General features: G+C 49.0%; 1 protein-coding gene across 4 annotated transcripts in view; it reads right to left on the bottom strand.

Annotated features, from left to right (window-relative positions):
• The window catches only part of LOC123763980 (extracellular serine/threonine protein CG31145), a 204,188-nt gene that overhangs the window by 137,081 nt on the left and 44,162 nt on the right, over positions 1-22,945 (bottom strand). Inside the window, exon 1 of one of the 4 annotated variants that reach the window (XM_069330041.1) lies at positions 11,457-11,576. The exons of the other annotated variants lie outside the window; for them this stretch is intronic. The gene's annotated coding sequence lies outside the window, so the exon portion shown is untranslated. Of the gene's footprint in view, positions 1-11,456; positions 11,577-22,945 lie in introns of those variants that run through there. 4 annotated transcript variants of the gene reach the window in all.

Raw genomic sequence — 22,945 nt, 5'->3', positions numbered from 1 at the left:
AATAATATCCAAGTTGACGTGCCTCCAAGCTGACCAGCCTCCAAGCTGACCTGCCTCCAAGCTGACCTGCCTCCAAGCTGACCAGCCTCCAAGCTGACCAGCCTCCAAGCTGACCTGCCTCCAAGCTGACCTGCCTCCAAGCTGACCTGCCTCCAAGCTGACCTGCCTCCAAGCTGACGCGCCTCCAAGCTGACCTGCCTCCAAGCTGACCTGCCTCCAAGCTGACCTGCCTCCAAGCTGACCTGCCTCCAAGCTGACCTGCCTCCAAGCTGACCTGCCTCCAATACCTGTGTTCTAAGCAGGACATAAGTTGAACCTCGCTGAATGAGACACCACTGTGCTGAAGACTGATACAGTGAACAGTCACTGCAAGACTAAGAAGCGCCTGAACAAAAAGGCACGACACAGGCGAGCGTGACTGGCACACGAATGGACCACATTTGGTGAACACACAATATGTATTTTAAAGGACAATTGTAAGAGCTTGCGTAGCTGAAGTCGGCGCATGAATAATAATGAAGAAGAGGCTAGATGCGTGGAGGGAGCCCAGAGGCCGCTCTCACTAGTGTTGTTATAGATTCAGCTACTCCGAACAAGTTCCAAGTAGCACGGGCTATGGTGAGCCCGTAACTTACCTGGCACAGGAGCGGTGCAAGAAGCTCGGGCTATGGTTAGCTCTCAGTAGTGTAGAGAAATGTGTTGATGTAACAGTATACCCAAACAATGAGGTATACTCAGATGGTTGATATTGTGGCTAATATGTTCTGAGTATAGGGCCGTCTGAGTGTATATAGGTTTACAATCTGATGATTAGTAAATAGCATAATATAATTATATACACACACACACATTATATATATATATATATATATATATATATTATATATATATATATATTATATATATATATTATATATATATATATATTATATATATATATATATATTATATATATTATATATATATTGTACACGAGTTTTCGGTTGCATATATGCCTGGGGACCATTCAGGCTTGTTCGCATATATATAAATATACATAATGTTATATATATTATATAGAACATTATGAGAGGCAGTGACTAAGCATTTAAGGCGCGTGCACTGAAATGCTTATATTTTAAGAAATAAGTATTGAACTGTAACTTAAACTTAAGGAATGTACGATACTGTACGAGTTACTTGAGACAGCGTACACCATCTCTCCCCCCCCCCCCCCCCCCCGCCTGGCACACCGCAGCGCCAGCAGCAAGACGGCAATCTTCTCTAGCACGATATCTGCATATATAGTAGATCTCCGGGCTCTTCCCTCGGGGCTATCCTTATTACCCCCCCCTTCTCTCCCTCCCAACCCCCACCCCCCTCATGCCTTACTTTCTCTCCATGTTTTTCCTCACCCCCCCACCCCCCCCCCCTTACCCTTATCCTCCACCCCCCCCCCACCCCCACTCGCTGGACTGTGTGAATATAATTACTTAGTAGTTTGCAACAAGAATAGTGCGTGAATTAAGATAATTACGAGAAACAAGGCTGCTGCTGTTGTTGTTTCAAGATTCGCTACCTGGAACAAAAAGTTCTGAGTAGCACGGGCTATGGTGAGCCCGAAGTGGAACCTAAGCTTGCAACCTAGGAGTAGAGCAGCAGAGGGAATGTGGTCAATAACATAACACTGAGGAGAAATGACAAAGGTGGACAGGAAGAGAGTGTTCGGTTCCTCTCTGCGTTCTCTCTAAACGCAGAGAGAGAAGAGATGAAGACGATATTGGTGGAGGCTGGAAGCACCACTGAGTTAACAACGGTAAGAAACCATGCCAGTTCTAGTGTGTGTACTCAACAGGTGGAACACACTGAAAGCATAAGTCATGGAAGCCACCTCCATCCACGACATCCGGAGTTGACGCGGCAAAGAACTCCTAACGTCAGACTATGAGACGCACACGGTACAAAAAGCCCAGTAGACGGGGGTGGGGGGGGGGGGGGGGTGTTAAAAACGCCAGACCTAATTCTGCGAGCTAGTAATCTATGATAGCAGATCAGCGCTGTAGCGAAACTGAAAGTGACCCAGTAAGGAGGACCCGGGGGAGAGAGAGGGGGGGGAAGAGCCAGGTGCGATGGAGCACCTGACATGATGGCCCTGGCTCTACCCTGCCCCACCACACTCCTCCACCAGAAACAATGGTGAAAGTCTCCCCCGCCCGTCCGAGATATGGCTTCTACCTCACTTCTGACCCAGTCGCTGGTGTAGATTACAACCCTTCTCGCTTGTTGACCAGACCACACACTAGAAGGTGAAGGGACGACCACGTTTCGGTCCGTCCTGGACCATTCTTAAGTCTCCCAATCGACTTGAGAATGGTCCAGGACGGACCGAAACGTCGTTGTCGTCGTCCCTTCACCTTCTAGTGTGTGGTCTGGTCAACATACTTCAGCCACGTTATTGTGACTCATCGCCTGCATACAACCTGGTCCTCCTTCCCCAAATGGAACGACAGTTTCACTGGAACAAATTACATGGCGAACGTGAAGGAAGATAAATAGCGAAGGTCCGTCGCAAAGCGGCCCCCCTCACCAGGACGACAACAGTCCGCCGTCCCCTGCCAGATATTATGCGTGGGGTTGTTTGTCCAGCGTCCGTGACTCCGGACTCTGGGACGCTTAATTCCAGACCCGAGCTCGTCCAATTTCCGCCTCCAACAGAGACTCTTTTTCCAGGAGGCTTGTGAGGCCTCCAGGAGGCTTGTGAGGCCTCCAGGGCGACCGCTGACACAATGGTCGACGAGACCGAGGTATTCACCAGGAGGCCTCGGTAAGAAGCTAAACCTGATGTTACGTTACCAAGAGGCATGGCAGGAAGTGCAAAATAAACCCCCCGTGGAAAAGCAGAGGTGCAATAGGTACGCTGAGAGAGAGAACCCTATCACCATTAAAGGCCCAAGACTGCCCAACATGCTCCCATTACACATAAGTGACCGGCCTCTCACGGTAATGACAAGAAAACTCGATAAACACCTCCAAAAGATACCTAATCAACCAGACTGTGATTCATACGTCAGGATAGCGAGCAGCCGCGGTTAATGGCCTGGTTGACCAGACCTAGTCAGGTGACCGGGCTGCGGGGACGTTGATCCCCGGAATAACCGCAAGGCCAGGTAAAAAAAAAAATAAGGCTACAGAAGCCAGTGTTGCGTCTGCATTTGCACAATAGATCCCTACTGGGTGGCGGCTCTCAACCCTGTCTCCCGCGTCCGTTTCCTTCCCTTCCGCCTTCCTTTCTTATTTCCTTCCTTCCTTCTTACAGCCTTTTTTTCCCCCTTCCTCTCTACTATGCAAATTCAACTGTTCTCCCGCCGCCAACACAAAGAAATACTGTCAACCTGACGACCTTAAACCTTTTTAAAAGTGGTTTTTCTTTGTCTCGGATATGTGGGACGTGGAATGTGTTTTACAGAGACACGGACGGACAGACAGACAGACAGACAGACAGACAGACAGACAGACAGACAGACAGACAGACAGACAGACAGACAGACAAAATACACACACAAAACACACACACAAAACACACACACAAAACACACACACAAAACACACACACAAAACACACACATGGACACAGGTGGAAACTGAGTGCCCAAATGAGCCCCAGAGATATTAGAAAGAACTTCTATAGTGTCAGAGTGGTTGACAAATGGAATGCATTAGGCAGTGATGTGGTGGAGGCTGACTCCATACTCAGTTTCAAGTGTAGATATGATAGAGCCCAATAGGCTCAGGAACTTTTACACCTCTTGATTGACGGTTGAGAGGTGGAACCAAAGAGCCAGAGCTCAACCCCCACAAGCACAATTAGGTGAGCACACACACACACACACACACACACACACACACACACACACACACACACACACACACACACACACAAAGCGTTATATGACAAAGAGTGCTGGGAAGACGGGACACCACGAGCGTAGCTCTCATCCTGTAACTACACTTAGGTAATTACACTTAGGTAATTACACACACACAGTGTCAGTGTTTGTCTCTCATGATCTTGTAGACCGGATGACGATGAGTCAACATATTATTATCTCCGCATAGCTCCAAGTTCCTGTCATTATGGCGGGCGGAGCTCCTCCACCAGTCGCCCCCAGGTCACCCTCGACACTGCCCCGGGCCCCCAGGTCCCTCAGGTGACCTTCGGCACTGCCCCGGGTCCCCAGGTCACCTTCGGCACTGCCCCGGGCCCCCAGGTCCTCCAGGTCACCCTCGGCACTGCCCCGGCCCCCCAGGCCACCACAACACAAGATGGTAGCCTGCCTGTCATGTCTTCCCCCATACCACCACTATTGAGGTGCTCGCCGCTAGCAACAGCAAATACGACTCTCCAGGAGAGCCAGCCAATAGAAACAAACAATTCCCTTCACCAAGATATTCCCGCGCACCTTGGGAAGTAGGACTCTCAGAACCTCGTCCAGGTACAATCCAGGCGGAGGAAGTCTTCACCACAGAGTTGCCTGCGATTCACTGCTGGCGGAGCCCGCCCGGCCGCCCTCTTCGGCTGAAGAGGTTGTAAGTGGCGTGAGAAATTATTGTTCACTTTTTCTAACCTTTATGTCCTCAACCTCTTGTCCTCCTTCCTCTTTCTCCCTCCTCCTCCTGCTACTTCCTCCTTCTCCTCCTCCTTCCTCCTGAGAGGAAGGGCTGAAAGAGGAGGGGAGGGGGGGGGAGGGAAACACTGCCCAACATGTTTACTCATCAACAAAACCATCTGCAATACATTCACAACAAAATCCAAACGCTCAGCCATCGACAGGATACAAACATAAATTCACCACACAACTGTTTATGAATACAAAACCCACTCTTGAGATAGAGCCCCGCACTGGGGGGGAGGGCAGGGGGTCGGGGGGGGGGGGAGGGCAGGGGGTCGGCGGAACGGCAGGAAAAACAGCTTAAATTCCCGTCCTTGAAACCCATCACCGGAGTGACCTGGTGATATTTGATGGCGCCACAGTCTTGTTCCAGATACGGGCGTCGTTCCCTCTTTTTTCCCCTTGGCTGCAGTCACTGTTGCTACACGTGACCTACAGCGTCCTACAGCGCCCCTCCCAGCATCTCTGCTCCTAGCAGCTGCCTCTCCCAGCGTCTCTGGTCCTAGCAGCTGCCTCTCCCAGCGTCCCTGCTCCTAGCTGCTGCCCCCTCCCAGCGTCCCTGCTCCTAGCAGCTGCCCCTCCCAGCGTCTCTGCTCCTAGCAGCTGCCTCTCCCAGCGTCCCTGCTCCTAGCAGCTACCCCCTCCCAGCGTCTACACGCGAATAAATTCTCGCTGGGTAGAGGGAGGTAGCTGCCCTTACTGGGGCCATGCGCCCCGAACAGGATAATCTGGGTCGAGCTGGGTGACCTTGGAAGCCTAGCGATCGTGCCTAACTAACTCCTTATCAACGAGGCCAAGACGTACCTCTCACTCCCCACCACCACCACCGTCTCACAACCCCACTCAGGCCACGTTACTAAATACCCTCCTTGCCACCCGTCTGCTAACGTGATCAACATTAGTCTACTAATGAATATTCGAGCGGCGATCCTGCTGGATTATGACGGAGGGGGGACGTTCAACAGTCCGTCCTCCCGTTTAGACAACAGTCCATCCTCCCGTTTAGGTAAACAGAAGCCCAAGAGCCTCCTAGTGTAGGTGACGGGGGTCTGGGAGCCTCCTGGTGTGTAGAGTGTCAAGCAAAACACTAGAAAAGTGAGGAATCAGAGATGACATGATCCAGCCATGGAAGATACTGGCTAGGCATTCATATGACAGACAATATTCAAGATGTCGTGCATGAGAGTGTGTTACATAGACAGGTTCAGCAAGCAGAAAATTTGTAGTGTTCAGCCCCGTTGTGAAAAACGAGGAAAAATAATGGAAGCCACATTTGCTGCAACCTTTCCTTGGGTGCACATGCACACAGCGTCCTCAACGAGGTGGTTTAATGGGATTTAAAGCAACTCTCATATGCATGCTTTCTCGGGTTGGTTAAGATAGTACGCTTAATGTTTGCCAAAAGCACTTTCAAACACTTGTGAAGGAATGAGAACTTTTTTACCTACCCACCGTATTAAAACAAATGTCGCGAGAATGTAAAGAGGCGAGTCAACTGGATTGGACGGCAGAGAGATGGGAAAGCCGGGTCCACGAGCTGAAGCTCGTCCTGAAAACTATCAAGTAGTGACACACCCACACCCACACACACACACACACACACACACACAGGGACAGTAGGGGCTGGGAAAAGAGAGAGAGAGAGAGAGAGAGAGAGAGAGAGAGAGAGAGAGAGAGAGAGAGAGAGAGAGAGAGAGAGAGAGAGAGAGAGAGAGAGAGAGAGAGAGAGAGAGAGAGAGAGAGAGAGAGAGAGAGAGAGAGAGAGAGAGAGAGAGAGAGAGAGAGAGAGAGAGAGAGAGAGAGAGAGAGAGAGAGAGAGAGAGAGAGAGAGAGAGAGAGAGAGAGAGAGAGAGAGAGAGAGAGAGAGAGAGAGAGAGAGAGAGAGAGAGAGAGAGAGAGAGAGAGAGAGAGAGAGAGAGAGAGAGAGAGAGAGAGAGAGAGAGAGAGAGAGAGAGAGAGAGAGAGAGAGAGAGAGAGAGAGAGAGAGAGAGAGAGAGAGAGAGAGAGAGAGAGAGAGAGAGAGAGAGAGAGACACACACACACACACACACACACACAGGGACAGTAGGGGCTGGGAAGAGAGAGAGAGAGCAGGGAGACTAATCATCAGCCAAGGCAAGATAGCTCCAGCATCCATCCAGCGAGGCTTCACTTCTCATATATTTACCATTAACTCCCTCGTCCTGGAAGTTCCCGGCCAAGATAGTCGCCAGATTAATTACCTCAATCCCTCACCCACAGCTCTGAGACCTTCCCTGCCCCTCCCACCCTCAGTCTCAGTTGCTCCAGACCCCTGGTCGCTGTAGGCTACCTGCTCTCTCCTGTTGCTCCAGACCCTGGCCGCTGTATGCTACCTGCTCTCTCTCCTGTTGCTCCAGACCCTGGCCGCTGTAGGCTACCTGCTCTCTCACCTCTGTTGCTCCAGACCCTGGCCGCTGTAGGCTACCTGCTCTCTCACCTCTGTTGCTCCAGACCCCGGCCGCTGTATGCTACCTGCTCTCTCACCTCTGTTGCTCCAGACCCTGGCCGCTGTAGGCTACCTGCTCTCTCTCCTGTTGCTCCAGACCCTGGCCGCTGTATGCTACCTGCTCTCTCACCTCTGTTGCTCCAGACCCTGGCCGCTGTAGGCTACCTGCTCTCTCACCTCTGTTGCTCCAGACCCTGGCCGCTGTAGGCTACCTGCTCTCTCACCTCTGTTGCTCCAGACCCTGGCCGCTGTATGCTACCTGCTCTCTCACCTCTGTTGCTCCAGACCCTGGCTGCTGTATGCTACCTGCTCTCTCTCCTGTTGCTCCAGGCCCTGGCCGCTGTAGGCTACCTGCTCTCTCCTGTTGCTCCAGACCCTGGCCGCTGTATGCTACCTGCTCTCTCTCCTGTTGCTCCAGACCCTGGCCGCTGTAGGCTACCTGCTCTCTCACCTCTGTTGCTCCAGACCCTGGCCGCTGTAGGCTACCTGCTCTCTCACCTCTGTTGCTCCAGACCCTGGCCGCTGTAGGCTACCTGCTCTCTCACCTCTGTTGCTCCAGACCCTGGCCGCTGTAGGCTACCTGCTCTCTCACCTCTGTTGCTCCAGGCCCTGGCCGCTGTAGGCTACCTGCTCTCTCCTGTTGCTCCAGACCCTGGCCGCTGTATGCTACCTGCTCTCTCACCTCTGTTGCTCCAGACCCTGGCCGCTGTAGGCTACCTGCTCTCTCACCTCTGTTGCTCCAGACCCTGGCCGCTGTAGGCTACCTGCTCTCTCACCTCTGTTGCTCCAGACCCTGGCCGCTGTATGCTACCTGCTCTCTCACCTCTGTTGCTCCAGACCCTGGCCGCTGTAGGCTACCTGCTCTCTCATCTCTGTTGCTCCAGACCCTGGCCGCTGTAGGCTACCTGCTCTCTCCTGTTGCTCCAGACACTGGCCGCTGTAGGCTACCTGCTCTCTCCTGTTGCTCCAGACCCTGGCCGCTGTAGGCTACCTGCTCTCTCCTGTTGCTCCAGACCCTGGCCGCTGTATGCTACCTGTTCTCTCCTGTTGCTCCAGACCCTGGCCGCTGTAGGCTACCTGCTCTCTCACCTCTGTTGCTCCAGACCCTGGTCGCTGTAGGCTACCTGCTCTCTCTCCTGTTGCTCCAGACCCTGGCCGCTGTAGGCTACCTGCTCTCTCCTGTTGCTCCAGACCCTGGTCGCTGTAGGCTACCTGCTCTCTCCTGTTGCTCCAGACCCTGGCCGTTGTAGGCTACCTGCTCTCTCCTGTTGCTCCAGACCCTGGCCGCTGTAGGCTACCTGCTCTCTCCTGTTGCTCCAGACCCTGGTCGTTGTAGGCTACCTGCTCTCTCCTGTTGCTCCAGACTCTGGCCGCTGAAGACTACCCACTCTCAGATCCGTTGCTCCAGATACTGCCTTATTTCTTTTAGCGTTAAGTTTATCGGAAATTCCAAGAATCTTTACGGGAAGATGGAAGACAGTCGAACAGCCTCTCTCTCTATTACAAGGAGAGTGAGCAAGGCTCCGCTGTTATTCTTTCTGGCCACCGACCGCAGGAGGAAGAGTTGTCAGGGATACTGTGTTCCTCCCCCAGGGTACCGACAGTTACTATAAGCACAGGGATAACGGTACAGAAGTTGGATAGTCACATTTGATCTTTGAATTCTCCACCTTTGTGTGGAATACTTACAACGTACAAATTTTAAGCATGCAATTAGGGACAACCAGTTTAAAGAAAAAGGCAATGACTGGTCCACACCAAAAGTAGGAGGGTATATTTCCTTTTGGGATTCGAATTTTTTTTTTACTCATTATTCTCCAATTAATTATCTGCAAGATTGTATGTAATCACATTGTATAAAATAATAATGAAGTAGGGGGTAGTAGGAGAAAATACTCAGCAAGTGATCAGGGAGAATCTCTGCAAGGTCTTCTTTGAATATCTTAAATATTCTTAGCCGGAAATCACTATAAACACACTGAGTCCACCGGGATTCGAACTTGGACGACCAGGGGCTACCCCGCTGGTTGTCCTAGTACTGGGATGAGATGGGAAAGACCTGGCCTGCTTCCGGCAAAGACCTGGGGCCAGATTCACGATGCAGTTACGCCAGCACTTACGAACCTGTACATCTTTTCTCAATCTTTGGCGGCTTTGTTTACAATTATTAAACAGTTAATGAGCTCCGAAGCACCAGGAGGCTGTTTATAACAATAACAACAGTAGATTGGCAAATTTTCATGCTTGCAAACTGTTAAATAAATGTAACCAAAAGCCGTCAAAGATTGAGGAAAGATGTACACGTTCCTAAGTGCTTGCGTAACTGCTTCGTGAATCTGGCCCCAGGGCCCCTCTTCCAGTCGATACACCGGTCGTAATCGCGATAAACACACCAACAATGAGAGTAGTAAGTTAGAACGGTTGAGTGGTTTCTCCTTGTGAGTGCGTGGAAGGCCAGTCGACCCCCGCCAGAGAAGGGAAGAGGGGGGGGGGTGACAGGCAGGGAAAAGGGCGTGCTTATGACAATGGAAGTGCCTCTCGCCTGCTCCACTGCCTCGCTACGTCACTGCTATAGGAGGAGTCGCTTACCTGCTTCACTGCCTCAGGTGATATACAATTAGTGAGGTTAATGGAGAGATAATTGTTGCGCCTAACTCCTGTGTTCTCCACAGAATGTGATCAACTCAAGTGCTAATTACTCACGCGCACGCACGCACGCGAACCAAAGAGCCAGAGCTCAACCCCTGCATGCACAACTAGGTGAGTACACGTACACACACACACGTATGTGTGTGTATGTGTGTGTGTGTGTGTGTGTGTGTGTGTGTGTGTGTGTGTGTGTGTGTGTGTGTGTGTGTAAAACAATACTCCAAAAATCCAAAAAATACCCAAAATGGTGTTTCACTGCACACTGGTAACCTCATCACTGCGAGACAGACTATAATGCCCAACTGTTTGGGAACTCTCCTTTAATAACAGTGCCAGTTTTATCTTCAGACTTCCACCATAGTGTAGGAATTACCTGCTCCCCACCTGGGCAACCCCCCCCCCCCCCCCCAAACGCGGCAAACTAACCCACCAACCCGCAACAAGCACTTCCTCTTGTCTCTCATGATTTGTTAGTCACGATGACTATGGACCAGACAGCAAAGCGCGCCTTTCCAGAGACTGGTGGGCGTGGCAGCAGGCGCCCGCCCTGTGGGCGTGACAGGGGGCGTGGCAGGTGTAGCCCGCCCCCGGGGCGTGGTTGGGGGCGTGGCAGGAGGCGTGGCAAGGCGCGGGGTAAGTAGGTCAAAGGTACTTGGAAAGGGAGTCAGGTCAAGTGCACAGGAGGTCAACTCGCTCATCAACGTCCAGTAGAAGTTAGCAAGAATTTACCGTCTTCAACTAGTCGCTAGTTTAAAGGTAATTAGCGACCGCACGGCTAGGGCCCCATTCCTCGCTAGTTAACTGTCAATAAAGCGCAGAGACAGAGAGACAGACAGACAGACAGACAGACAGACAGACAGACAGACAGACAGACAGACAGACAGACAGACAGACAGACAGACAGACAGACAGACAGACAGACAGACAGACAGATAGACAGACAGAGACACAGAGAGACAGAGAGAGAGAGAGACTGTCGCTCTCCCAAGCAACACATTAGCATCAACATTCCACCATATACCTTTTATTATATATAAATCACCGATAGTCAAGGAAGCCAGCAGGCGGCAGCTCCGTCGACAGCGACCTCCACAGAGACGGAGAATCTATACACACTTGGTACCGAGAACTCACACTCCAGCGAGCAAGCCTGTAAGCAAGCCACGCCCCGGCAGGGAATCGTGTCTGCGTTAATTAGAAATGATTATCATTGGCGCCATAACGAGGTCATTGGCGCTATGGTAATGCAAAATAGTAATTTAGTCTGATTGGACCCCCAAGAGAAGTAGCCAAACCGGAGGAGATAGAGCTCTGTGGTGCGAGCAGAGGCCATCCTAAGTGGTGTAAAGTCTAAAGCCAAGGTGTTAGAACACACTTAGTCTGTCTCTTATCCTCTTTTACGCCATGGAGGGAAGAGCTGCGGATAGGATACCCTGAGAGAGAGGGAGGGGAGGGGAGGGGGGACTGGAATCTGGTAAAACTTGGATTGTGCCTTTAAAAAACTCCAAACAAGTAGTACCGTGGGTTCCGATACTTTTATCCCATCATGGTGCAGTCGGTAGTGCGTGTGTAATATGATCAGGAGAGCGGGTTCGATTCCGTCGTACAGCCTCAAAACACACACACACACACACACATTCATAGATCCATCACGTTATTGTGACTTTCATTGTGCAGCAGCTGCCCCATACCAGCCAGGAGCGGAAGCCAGAAGAACTTGGCCGTGAGCGGGATTACCACCGCCACAACCAGCGCGCCACGACCTGCTGATGACCACTACTACACCCCACACACACTGGCGGACAGTGCCGTCACCGTCGTCACCTCCACCACCTCCACCACCTCCTCCACCTCCTCCACCTCCTCCACCTCCACCACCTCCACCTCCTCCTCCTCCTCCTCCTCCTCCTCCTCCTCCTCCTGCTCCTCCTCCTCCTCCTCCTGCTGCTGCTGGCGGCTTGCTGTTTCAGTCATCACTGTCTTCACACCACACACACACACACACACACACTGGATCACCCCCTCCCCCCTATCCCCCCCCCAACCAGCACAGTAAACTGCCATTAAGCAAATCTTCCTCAGAACACAGACCACATAACGATTGCTTGTCTACAATAATCATTCACCTTGCTATTATACCTTTTTATCGGCATTTCGACGGTGGGAATGGACAGCGCGGCACAGATGATCGCCAGCCCCCCCCCCCGTCTGTGTCTGTGTCTGATTCACTGTGGCACAGTTGCCATAACTGTGAAACTATAGTGGAGAAACTCGGGGGAGGTGGGTGAGGCCGTTCACTGAGAGAGTTAACGACCGTGAACATTTACCTACCGCGGCGCACTGTTTCCCGAGGCAGGTGTTTGTTTTTACCCAGCCACACCTGACTGCTGGGATGTACCACTCGTTCATGTGGCAGTTGTTTGGGCGGAGAGAGAGTGTAGAGTTACAGCCCCGCTCCTGTGCCAGGTAAGTCCACTACGGGCTCACCATAGCCAGTGCTACTTGGAACGTTTTTGTTCAGAGTTGCTGAATCTTAAACAACCACAGCAACGTTTGGGCAGAGCATAGACACGGACGGAGCAGGCTCTGACAACAATATTACAGGAAAAGAGGGAGAGGGAGAGAGGGAGGGAGGGAGGGAGGGAGAAAGAGACAGAGAGAGACAGAGAGAGACAAGAGAGAGAGAGACAGACACTTCCCTCTGGCCAATTTTGCGAGCGGTGGAAACTATAACACGATCAAGAAAACAGAAACCTGTCAGGTGGGAAAGCAACGACCTCTCTTTCTCTCCCCCCCCCTGACCCCAGCACACACACACACAATGACCCCTCCTGACCCCAGCACACGCGCTGACCCCTCCTGACCCCGCCCTTCCCTCCCACACCCATCATCCCAGTCCTCCCCGACTCCCCAACAACCGGTTTCCCTCCCAAAGGCGGTGGAGTCCATGAGTCTCCCGATCTGAAGCCCTGAACCACTTGCCTACCCAACAATCCTGAGAACCGGTGACCATCCGGCCATCCGGGTTAGGACCATCCAGCAGGCAGTCAGTCAAGTGCACGCGTTGCAGAAGTTGCAAAGTACTCGAGGAGAAGTAACTGAGGAAGTTTGGTATACACTTTCACACACACACAAACGTTCACAGTTTTACTCTCACAGCTGTTGGCTCTCACCAGCGTCTCTCTCTCTCTCTCTCCTCACGGTACATAGACCAGCCACAATACTATGGAGAAGACCTTGGGCCAGATTCACGAAAGCACTTACGAACCTGTCCATCTTTTCTCAATCTTTTGCGGCTTTGTTTACAATTATTAAATAGTTAATGAGCTCCGAAGCATCAGGAGGCTGTTTATAACAATAACAACAGTTGAATGGCAAGTTTTCATGCTTGTAAACTGTTTAATAAATGTAACCAAAGCCGTCAAAAATTGAGGAAAGATGTACACGTTCGTAAGTGCTTTGGTGAACCTGGTCCCTTGCCACTTGCGTGTTAAACGTGTTAATTCGTTAGTATCCTGCCTCACCTATATCCACCTATCCTTCCTTCCTTCTCGTCTCACGCTCCCTATCCTCGTCCCTCCCTCCCAGCAACGAAGCAGAAGCAGCTGATGGCGGCGAGGAGTGTGGGATTTTTTTTTTTTTTTTTTGGTTTATCCCACAGGCGTTCGTCACCGGAGACGCGTCCGGTTGAGTGTCGTAGCGTTCGTGAGGCCACTAACACCACGCACAGCTGCGCCTCTTGCAACTTTTGTTTTTTGGGGGGCGTAGAGTAATTTATGCTGGTCTCGTTTTTGTGGTTTCGTTTTAAGAACGCTTCCGTGAGGTCTCTTATCACTGTTGGGTCGTCATGAGTTGACTGTACAATCTTATCACGATGACCACTCGGCCGTGTTATCAAATTTATCGCTCTACGGCGCTTCCTCCAGGGTGTAGGTGCTCGCAATTATTGGTCTTGGGAGTTTTACACGGAGAATTGGTGGCCGGGTAGGGCCCGTCCGTTGCGGCCGGGTAGGGCCCGTCCGTTGCGGCCGGGTAGGGCCCGTCCGTTGCGGCCGGGTAGGGCCCGTCCGTTGCGGCCGGGTAGGGCCCGTCCGTTGCGGCCGGGTAGGGCCCGTCCGTTCTAGACGGGTAGGGCCCGTCCATTGATACTAGAAGCGACCTCGGCTGTTGTTTCAACACAACCACATTTGGTACCCCCAAAAATTACCTAAGCTTGAACATTCCTCCAGCCTGAAAAAACTGAACGGGAAGAAAACCCAGCGGGCAGGTGGATGGACAATTCCATTGACATTCGTTTTCAGCGGATCTAACCCTCGCTGTGTCTATGGCTACACAATAAAGATTGTTAAAGTAACAATTCAGACGCTTCAAATATCAAAGAATCCCCCCTTTGAAGTTCCACGCGTCCAGTGTCGTGGCCGAGAAGGAAGAACGGAGTAATTGACAATTCAGACACATTGGTCTGTAACTCAGACCATGCGCGACGGATGGTCTGAAATACAGCCCTTCAAGATAACCAGATATTTCCATATCTCATATACAACACAAGAGCACCCGAGCCTGCTAAACTTTCAGGCTGCTCGTACTCGAGCCCAACCTCGCCTACACCCACCTAAGTCTTCCCATATAAACATAATACTTGTCACTATGAACTAACATATCATATATGGGTGACTTAACTTACATATCATATATATATATTACATATATGGGTTCACACGCGCACCCACACAACAGTGGCCCATAATACCAACGGCATATAGACAATAAAGCTGGATACATAGTGCCATCTTGCTGCCACTCACACTGTACTCACACCCTTGGCACCCTGGCACCCGCGCTGGCAAGGTTGTACATAGTGCACCTTCAACAAACTCACGGCTGCCGAATGTATTCGTAATATAACGCTACACGACACACACACTCACTGGCGCCATAACTGGAAGAATTTATAGTGGATAGCGAACTATAACGTTGACTGACTGCGTGGTTTCCGATGCTCGTGGTTTCTATTCTTCCAACCACAGTCACCGACAACCAATTAAAGCGAGCACATGTCCCTACAACCACGACCGTACAAGCTTACTCAAGCTCCGATACCTTCCGTTATACACCTGTTCCCGGGGCACTGCGTCGGGTGTGTGTGGCACCCGAGTCACTGCGTCGGGTGTGTGTGGCACCCGGGGCACTGCGTCGGGTGTGTGGCACCCGAGGCACTGCGTCGGGTGTGTGTGGCACCCGGGGCACTGCGTCGGGTGTGTGGCACCCGAGTCACTGCGTCGGGTGTGTGTGGCACCCGGGGCACTGCGTCGGGTGTGTGTGGCACCCGGGGCACTGCGTCGGGTGTGTGGCACCCGGGGCACTGCGTCGGGTGTGTGTGGCACCTGGGGCACTGCGTCGGGTGTGTGTGGCACCCGGGGCACTGCGTCGGGTGTGTGTGGCACCCGGCCCACACCAGTCTGCCGAAGGATTTTCGCCGATGTTCTTGGACAAGCAAACTACCTAGAATCATCCCGGCGGACGGAAGAGTCACCCAGCTACTGCCTTCAGTCGTACTCGAGTAATAAAGTAACGATGGCGTCTCTGCACAGTCTCTATACAAGGGGGGAAAAGACCCCCTCCGACAACCAGAGAGATCAAGCCTTAAACTGTGACACCAACAAAAGCAGAACGAATCATGTCACGTGACCCTCAAGTCGCCAATGACACACAAACAAAAGCTAGCGCCAGACCTCACTGCTCCGTCATCACAAAATGGACTGGAACATTGTCTGGCGCCGCAACATCTGGGCCACTGACGCCAGCTGTCACACACTAATCACCAAAAAACGGCTCCCAATAACACACACCAAGTGACTTCCTCAAATACCAGACGAGTAACGAGGCGTGAGAATGGCACAGCCGGAGGTGCCACAGAAGAGGGGCAACGGCCTACGAGAAAGCTGGCACCCATTGCCTAATCGTCACCCCCGTTTTGATATAGTCGTTTCTATGACACCTCTGAGAAATATACAGCCATGTGCTGTTTAAAGCCGTTGTCAAGACCAGACTGGAGCTGACAACGGCTTTAAACGGCCGAAACATTCATATTCCTTTCCCCATTTCTTTGTGGATTTTCCGCATACAGTGTTTCGTGATTGTCAATTGCATACAGCCATGTATAACTCGACAGTGTACACAAGTATTTTCGTATATCCCTTCTTGCGAGCCACGGCAGTTGTCTCTTGCGAGCCACGGCAGTTGTCTCTTGCGAGCCACGGCAGTTGTCTCTTGCGAGCCACGGCAGTTGTCTCTTGCGAGCCACGGCAGTTGTCTCTTGCGAGCCACGGCAGTTGTCTCTTCCAAACCAGCGGAAACAGGAGCACAACTTAAACAAAAATGTGGAAACGTGGGAAAAAGAAACATTGGAAGAGAACTTAAGGGAATGAACATGTGCACAAGACTGGACTCTAGTCGTCAAGCACACACGTGGTGCACTCCCCAGTACCACAATCTGCCACACTCCCCCAGTACCACAATCTGCCACACTCCCCCAGTACCACAATCTGCCACACTCCCCCAGTACCACAATCTACCACACTCCCCCAGTACCACAATCTGCCACACTCCCCCAGTACCACAATCTACCACACTCCCCCAGTACCACAATCTGCCACACTCCCCCAGTACCACTATCTACCAAAACTGGACAATTCAGTGACATAACTAAAGTACAACTCTACAAAAGAGGTGGTAGAGGTACTTGGAATCAAAGACCCGAAGATAACCTCGTTATCATTCCAACATACAAACCGTTACATACAACTGCTGAAGAATTCACAGAAGAGATAAACAAACTATTGAAAACAGCCTCGATAATCTAGAAAATCTGTGCTGAATATTGTCTTCCTTGGCTACTTTCATCTACCCACGTTTAAGATGGAGAATATTAAACAATAACAGGAAATCAACCTGGAAATAAGAAATCCCAGGTGAGAGAACTAATTGGATTCCGCAACAAATTTCCGCTCAACCAGCAGATAACAGCCAACTAGGAACGCAAACATTCTCTATCTGATCTTCACAAACAAGGAAGAAACAATCAGGGGGAAATTATAACTTGAAGATCAAACATCAATACTCTTAGAAAGTCAGTAGGAGCCATGAGGAGCATTCGAACCAGTACACTGGGTACTCCCCAAGCACGCCTTGGTGGGGGTTAGGACGTGTGTGTGCTTGGAAGTACCAAGTGTGCATAAGTTCGAATCCTCCTTACGGCTCTTACAGATTTGATCATTGATACATCAACGTTAATGTATCTTTGTGCATCAATACTCTTAATACGTCCAAAATAATTAACAAGTGAGAAGGGCGCTATTCCATAAATGCAACTTTTATAATTAGAGGATTGACTCAGGGAGACGACGACACTGAACATGCAAACATCCAATGGGAAATCATCTTAAGTACGACAGCCGCCACGCTAGCAAGAGAACAACTGACTTCTGATGATAACAGTTTCATTGAAATATATTCCTTTGCGGAAGATCAAAAAAACGGCTCAACTTAGAAAGAGGAACGCAAGACGCCACCAAAGACGATGGAATACAAGAGAAATGATACCTTAAGAAGATTAGAATATCCCAAAAAAGAAATGTTAATTTTAAACTGGAGGATTGAAGACAGAAGAAGAAGCTGAGGCGATCATACCAGACTGAAGAAATGCAATTGGAACAAAGCTGTACAAGATAAAATAATTCCACATTTTTTCACATGTACAAAAGCATACAGGACAACCACCACCAGAAGACAAAGAAATGGATGAAATACTAAAAGGCTATAAGGCTATGTTCGCCCCCCCCCCCTCCCAATACACAACATGAAAGATATAGATAGCTTTTTGAAAGTTATCCAAACCCCTGACAATATAACTAATATTAACACGAGCACATTAGACTCACAAAGAGAAATTGACGAAGTCTTTATTGACTGGTGTTATTCCTGACATACTAAAAAACAGAGGAGATAACACCATTCCATAAAAGAGGGAATAAAGCAAGATAACAAAATCTACACTGATAACACTAACATCACACATCATACAAAATTGGAAAGCGTGCTAAGACGATCACACAAAATACATGGAATCACAGCATCTACAAAACCCTGGACAACATGGGTTCAGAACAGGACGCTCTTGCCTCCAGTAACTGCTAGCTACACCACTATAGCGTGACCTTATACAAGCCATGGAAGACGAGCAAAACATATTTGTAATAAACACAGATTCCGTAAAAGCCTTCGACAAATGTGACCACGGTGTTATTGCACACAAAATGCGTTCGAAATAAATTACTAGAAAAATAGGAAGACGGGACTTAAATTTCCTGACTAACAGAACCCAGTGTGTAATAGACAACAATGTGGAATTCGGATCATTCACCTTGAAAAGCTCAATCCCCCAAGGCACTGTGCTTGCTCCAGTACCCTGGGGGGACTCTTCCCTCATACCGGACACAGACAAAGACACAATCTATAGCAGCGTATCATCCTTCGCAGATGACACTAGGATTTTTATGATTATAGACAACATAGAGGACATAGCAAACCTCTACTCTTATGTAATTCAGCTTTTTCAAAGGGCCTCTCAAGGTATTCAAAATGGACCTCTATTAACAATACGAAAGGAGGCCTGATCAACCAAGCTGTAATTCATACGTCAGGTTACCAGCAGCCGCGTCCAACAGCCTGGTCGACCAGCCCACCAACCAGAAGGTCTGGTCAGAAACCGGGGCCCCAGGGACGTTGATCCTCGCAATCACCGCAAGGTACAGCAAGGTAAGGTGCTCATGCATTCAATGCATGGGTACTTGCATTGCACTCGCAATTCCCGCTCCTGGAATTCAACATTCATAAATAAATGTAACGTACCAGTTGCAAAAGTGCACAGTGAAGTATGGATACAGGGGAGATAGCAGAAGGGAAGAGATAGACATAGCTCCATTACATAAGGGAGGTAACAAGGCATTGGCTAAAAACTATAGACCAGTCGCACTAACATCACACGCAATTAACGTTTTTCGAGTGATAGGGAATCAAATTTCCAGTTTTATGGAGAACAATGAAGTTCACAACCCAGATCAACATGGAAGTTGAGATCCCGCCTTTCACAATTAATCAACTGACAAAATCACGGAAGTATTATAAGAGAAAAAAGACTCAGGTGCTATATATATAAACTTTGCAAAAGCATTTGATAAATGTGACCATGGAGTGATAGCCCATAACATGAGATCAAAAGGAATATTCAATTTCCTGTCAAACAGAATATAGAGACTAACAGTCAATCAAACAAGCTCAAGTCCAAGCGCAGTAAAAAGCTTCGAACCCCAGGGAGCAGTTTTTGCACCAAAGTTTTCTTTTTCATTCTAATATCAGACAAAAAATCAAATCACAGCTTTGTGTCATCATTTGCAGACCATACAAATATCAGCATGAAAATTTCATCTGAAGAAGACAATGAAAAAAATCCAAGCCGCAGTTTAACTCGAAAGAATCTTTCATTTGGCAATGAAAAAAAAACGACGTTTAACAGTAGTAATTTCCGGGTACTTAAGTATGGCAAAAATGAAGAAAAACGAAACGCAGGATACAAGACACAATCAGATCCACTCATAAAAGGAAAAGATGTAAAGGATCTGGGCATAATGAAGTGACACGACCTGACGTTCAGTAAATATAAGGAGGCAAATATAACATCAGTCAGAAACTTAAGATGATGGATTGTGAGAACCTTCATCTCCAAGTATTCCACCACAACGCTCATACTAGTTAACTCACGAGTTTTCCCCACCTTAAGTATGTTAACATTATGCTATGCAAATTTGGGGCATGTCCTTCCTGTATCTTTCATGTGTACTACAGTACTGCTCGATGCTCACTTCCACCTTCAGAGCAGGAGAGATTACTGAAATACAGGAAATACAGAAAATATATACGACACGCATAGGCATGATAAAGCACCTAAACTATTGGAATCGTCTCAAAGCTCTCAAAATATATATTCTAGAAAGGAGACAAAAAGATATATTACAAAACATATACGTGAAAGATACAGGAAGGACGTGCACCAAAATTTACATAGCAAAATGTCAACATACTGGAGTGAACGATATGGAAGATGCAGAATAAAGCCAGTGGTCTAATACTGGCCAGTGGTCCAATACTGACCAGTGGTCCAATACTGGCCAGTGGTCCAATACTGGCCAGTGGTCCAATACTGGCCAGTGGTCCAATACTGGCCAGTGGTCCAATACTGGCCAGTGGTCCAATACTGGCCAGTGGTCCAATACTGGCCAGTGGTCCAATACTGGCCAGTGGTCCAATACTGGCCAGTGGTCCAATACTGGCCAGTGGTCCAATACTTGGCCAGTGGTCCAATACTTGGCCAGTAGTCCAACACTTGGCCAGTGGCCAGTAGCGCCAATACTATGACTATCAGAGGCCCAAGCATATTAAACACCCTCCTAGCAAACGCAAGACCTATTTCCAGAACAAAAGTGGACGTATTCGAGAAAAAAAAACTAGTCACGTTTCTGTAAGAAATGCCAGACTAACCTCCACAACTTCCACCACCCTATAATTATGCACTTTTATCCCCCCATGAGCCACGAATTAGAGTAGCGTCGCTTTCAACGCCATTCTTTACCACCAGACACCAATACGAGGCAGTTGCTCTCTTCCGGAAAGTCGTCCAGGTCAGCTGTCGAAAATGTCATCGCAGGTCCCAACATTTTTCCAGTTAAGTAAATTAAACCCCTCGGGTAGATGAAAGAGCTCAGCATCAAGGGACGCCCAGACTTGGCCAAACGTTCCTGATTTTTTTTTTTTACGGATGGGGGGGGGTAAAGATTTCATTATTTTGTGAGAGCGTGTACTTGTTGTGGCTGTGAGTGAGTGAGTGAGTGAGTGAGTGAGTGAGTGAGTGAGTGAGTGTGTGTGTGTGTGTGTATTCACCTAGTTGTGCTTGCGGGGGTTGAGCTCTGGCTCTTTGGTCCCGCCTCTCAACTGTCAATCAACTGGTGTACAGATTCCTGAGCTTACTGGGCTCTATCATATCTACATTTGAAACTGTGTATGGAGTCAGCCTCCACCACATCACTGCCCAATGCATTCCACTTGTTAACTACTCTGACACTGAAAAAGTTCTTTCTAACGTCCCTGTGGCTCATTTGGGTACTCAGTTTCCACCTGTGTCCCCTTGTTCGCGTCCCGCCAGTGTTAAACAGTATCTTTATTAACGCAGCCTGTCCTCGTAACTCATGCCTCTTAGTTCTGGGACTAGTCTAGTGGCATACCTCTGAACTTTTTCCAGTTTCGTCTTGTGTTTGACAAGGTACGGGCTCCATGCTGGGGCCGCATACTCCAGGATTGGTCTTACATATGTGGTATACAAGGTTCTGAATGATTCGTTGCAGAGGTTCCTGAAGGCAGTTATGATGTTAGCCAGCCATGCATATGCCGTAGATGTTATTCTTTTTATGTGGGCTTCAGGAAACAGGTTTGGTGTGCTATCAACTCTTAGATCTTTCTCTGTCCGTTTCATAATGAATTTCATCTCCCATTCTGTATCCTGTGTCTGGCCTGTTTCCACTGCATTGTTTCATTACCTGACATTTACTTGGGTTGAACTTTAGTAGCCATTTGTTGGATCATTCATTCAGTTTGTCTAGGTCATCTTGTAGTCTCATACTATCTTCCTACGTTTTAATCTTCTTCATGATTTTTGCATCATCATCAAACAAAGAGAGGAACGATTCTATACCCTCTGGGAGATCATTTACATATATCAGAAACAGTATAGGTTCAAGGACTGAACCCTGCGGGACTCCATTGGTGAGGCCTCACTCCTCACAGTGACTCGCTGTCTTCTGTTGCTTAAGTACTCCGTTATCCAATGGAGTACTTTCCCTTTCACTCCTGCCTGCATCTGCAATTTTGTCACTAGTCTCTTATTTGGTACTGTGTCAAAGACTTTCTGGCAATCCAAAAATATGCAGTCTGCCTCACCCCTCTCTTTCTTGCCTGGTCATAGAATTCAATTACTACAGTTCTTTCACTCCAGATGTTCCACTGGCTTTTTCACACAATCTTCTCCATCATCTTGCATGGAATGCAAGTTAGGGACACTAGCCTGTAGTTCAGTGCCTCCTGCCTATCACCCTTATTGTATATTGGGACTACATTGGCCATCTTCCAAATTTTTGGCATTCCACCTGTTACCAATGATTTGTTATACACTATGGAGAGTGGCAGGCGCAGAGTTTCTGCTCCTCCCTTCAGCTAGTATAAAAAGCTATGATTTGTTCGGATCTGAAACCTACATCTATGGACAGCACAAAACGTCCACTAGACTGTGCGACACAGTGGTTGCAAGGATCAGGTTGGGTTACCGTTACCTGTGGCAGGTGGCTGCAGGTGACGGGTCTCCCAATCCTGAGCACTCCAGTTGCAAACTCTGTGAGCAGGAACTACGGCATGATCTCCCGCACTACATCACTGAATGCCCAATTATTAGACCTTTCAGACCAGTTGGCATGAGGTACCTGGAGCTTTGCAATTACTTTATTCACTCTCGTATTCTTGAAGATATCCTCACAGTATACCCAAAATTTGCCAGTGCAGGCTATTAAACACATGACCCTGTATGACTAACCATCCTGCGAGATGGGGACTTGTATTACCACTGCTACCTTATTCAATCTTGTGTTGTTGATATCCTCAAAATGCATCCGGAGTCTGCCAGTGCAGACCGCTAATCACATGCCTCTGTATGACTAACCATCCTGTGTGATGGGGATTTTATAGCATCACCTAGTTAGTTTTTTTTTTGACACACTGTACTCCACTTCATATAGTCTAGGGTAGCTGCACTAATGCAGATGTACCTAATATGTTAATAAAAAAAAAAAAAAAAAAAAATACATGCTGAGATTCCATCCGGACCTACAGCCCTTGACATTTCCAATTCTAGCAGATGCTTCCTCACCTCCCCACTGGTAATCACAAACTCATTTAGTGGTGTTTGGTTAGATATTCCCTCTCGTATCTCTGGGACTTTCCCCTTTGCTCTATTGTGAAGACCTCCTGGAATTTCATATTGAGTTCCTCGCACACTTCTTTGTCGTTTGTAGTGAATTTC

This window comes from Procambarus clarkii, chromosome 23 (genome assembly GCF_040958095.1).
Source record: "Procambarus clarkii isolate CNS0578487 chromosome 23, FALCON_Pclarkii_2.0, whole genome shotgun sequence".
Taxonomy (NCBI): domain Eukaryota; kingdom Metazoa; phylum Arthropoda; class Malacostraca; order Decapoda; family Cambaridae; genus Procambarus; species Procambarus clarkii.
Note: the sequence above shows the minus strand (reverse complement) of the source record. Positions and strands in the feature narration are given on the sequence as shown.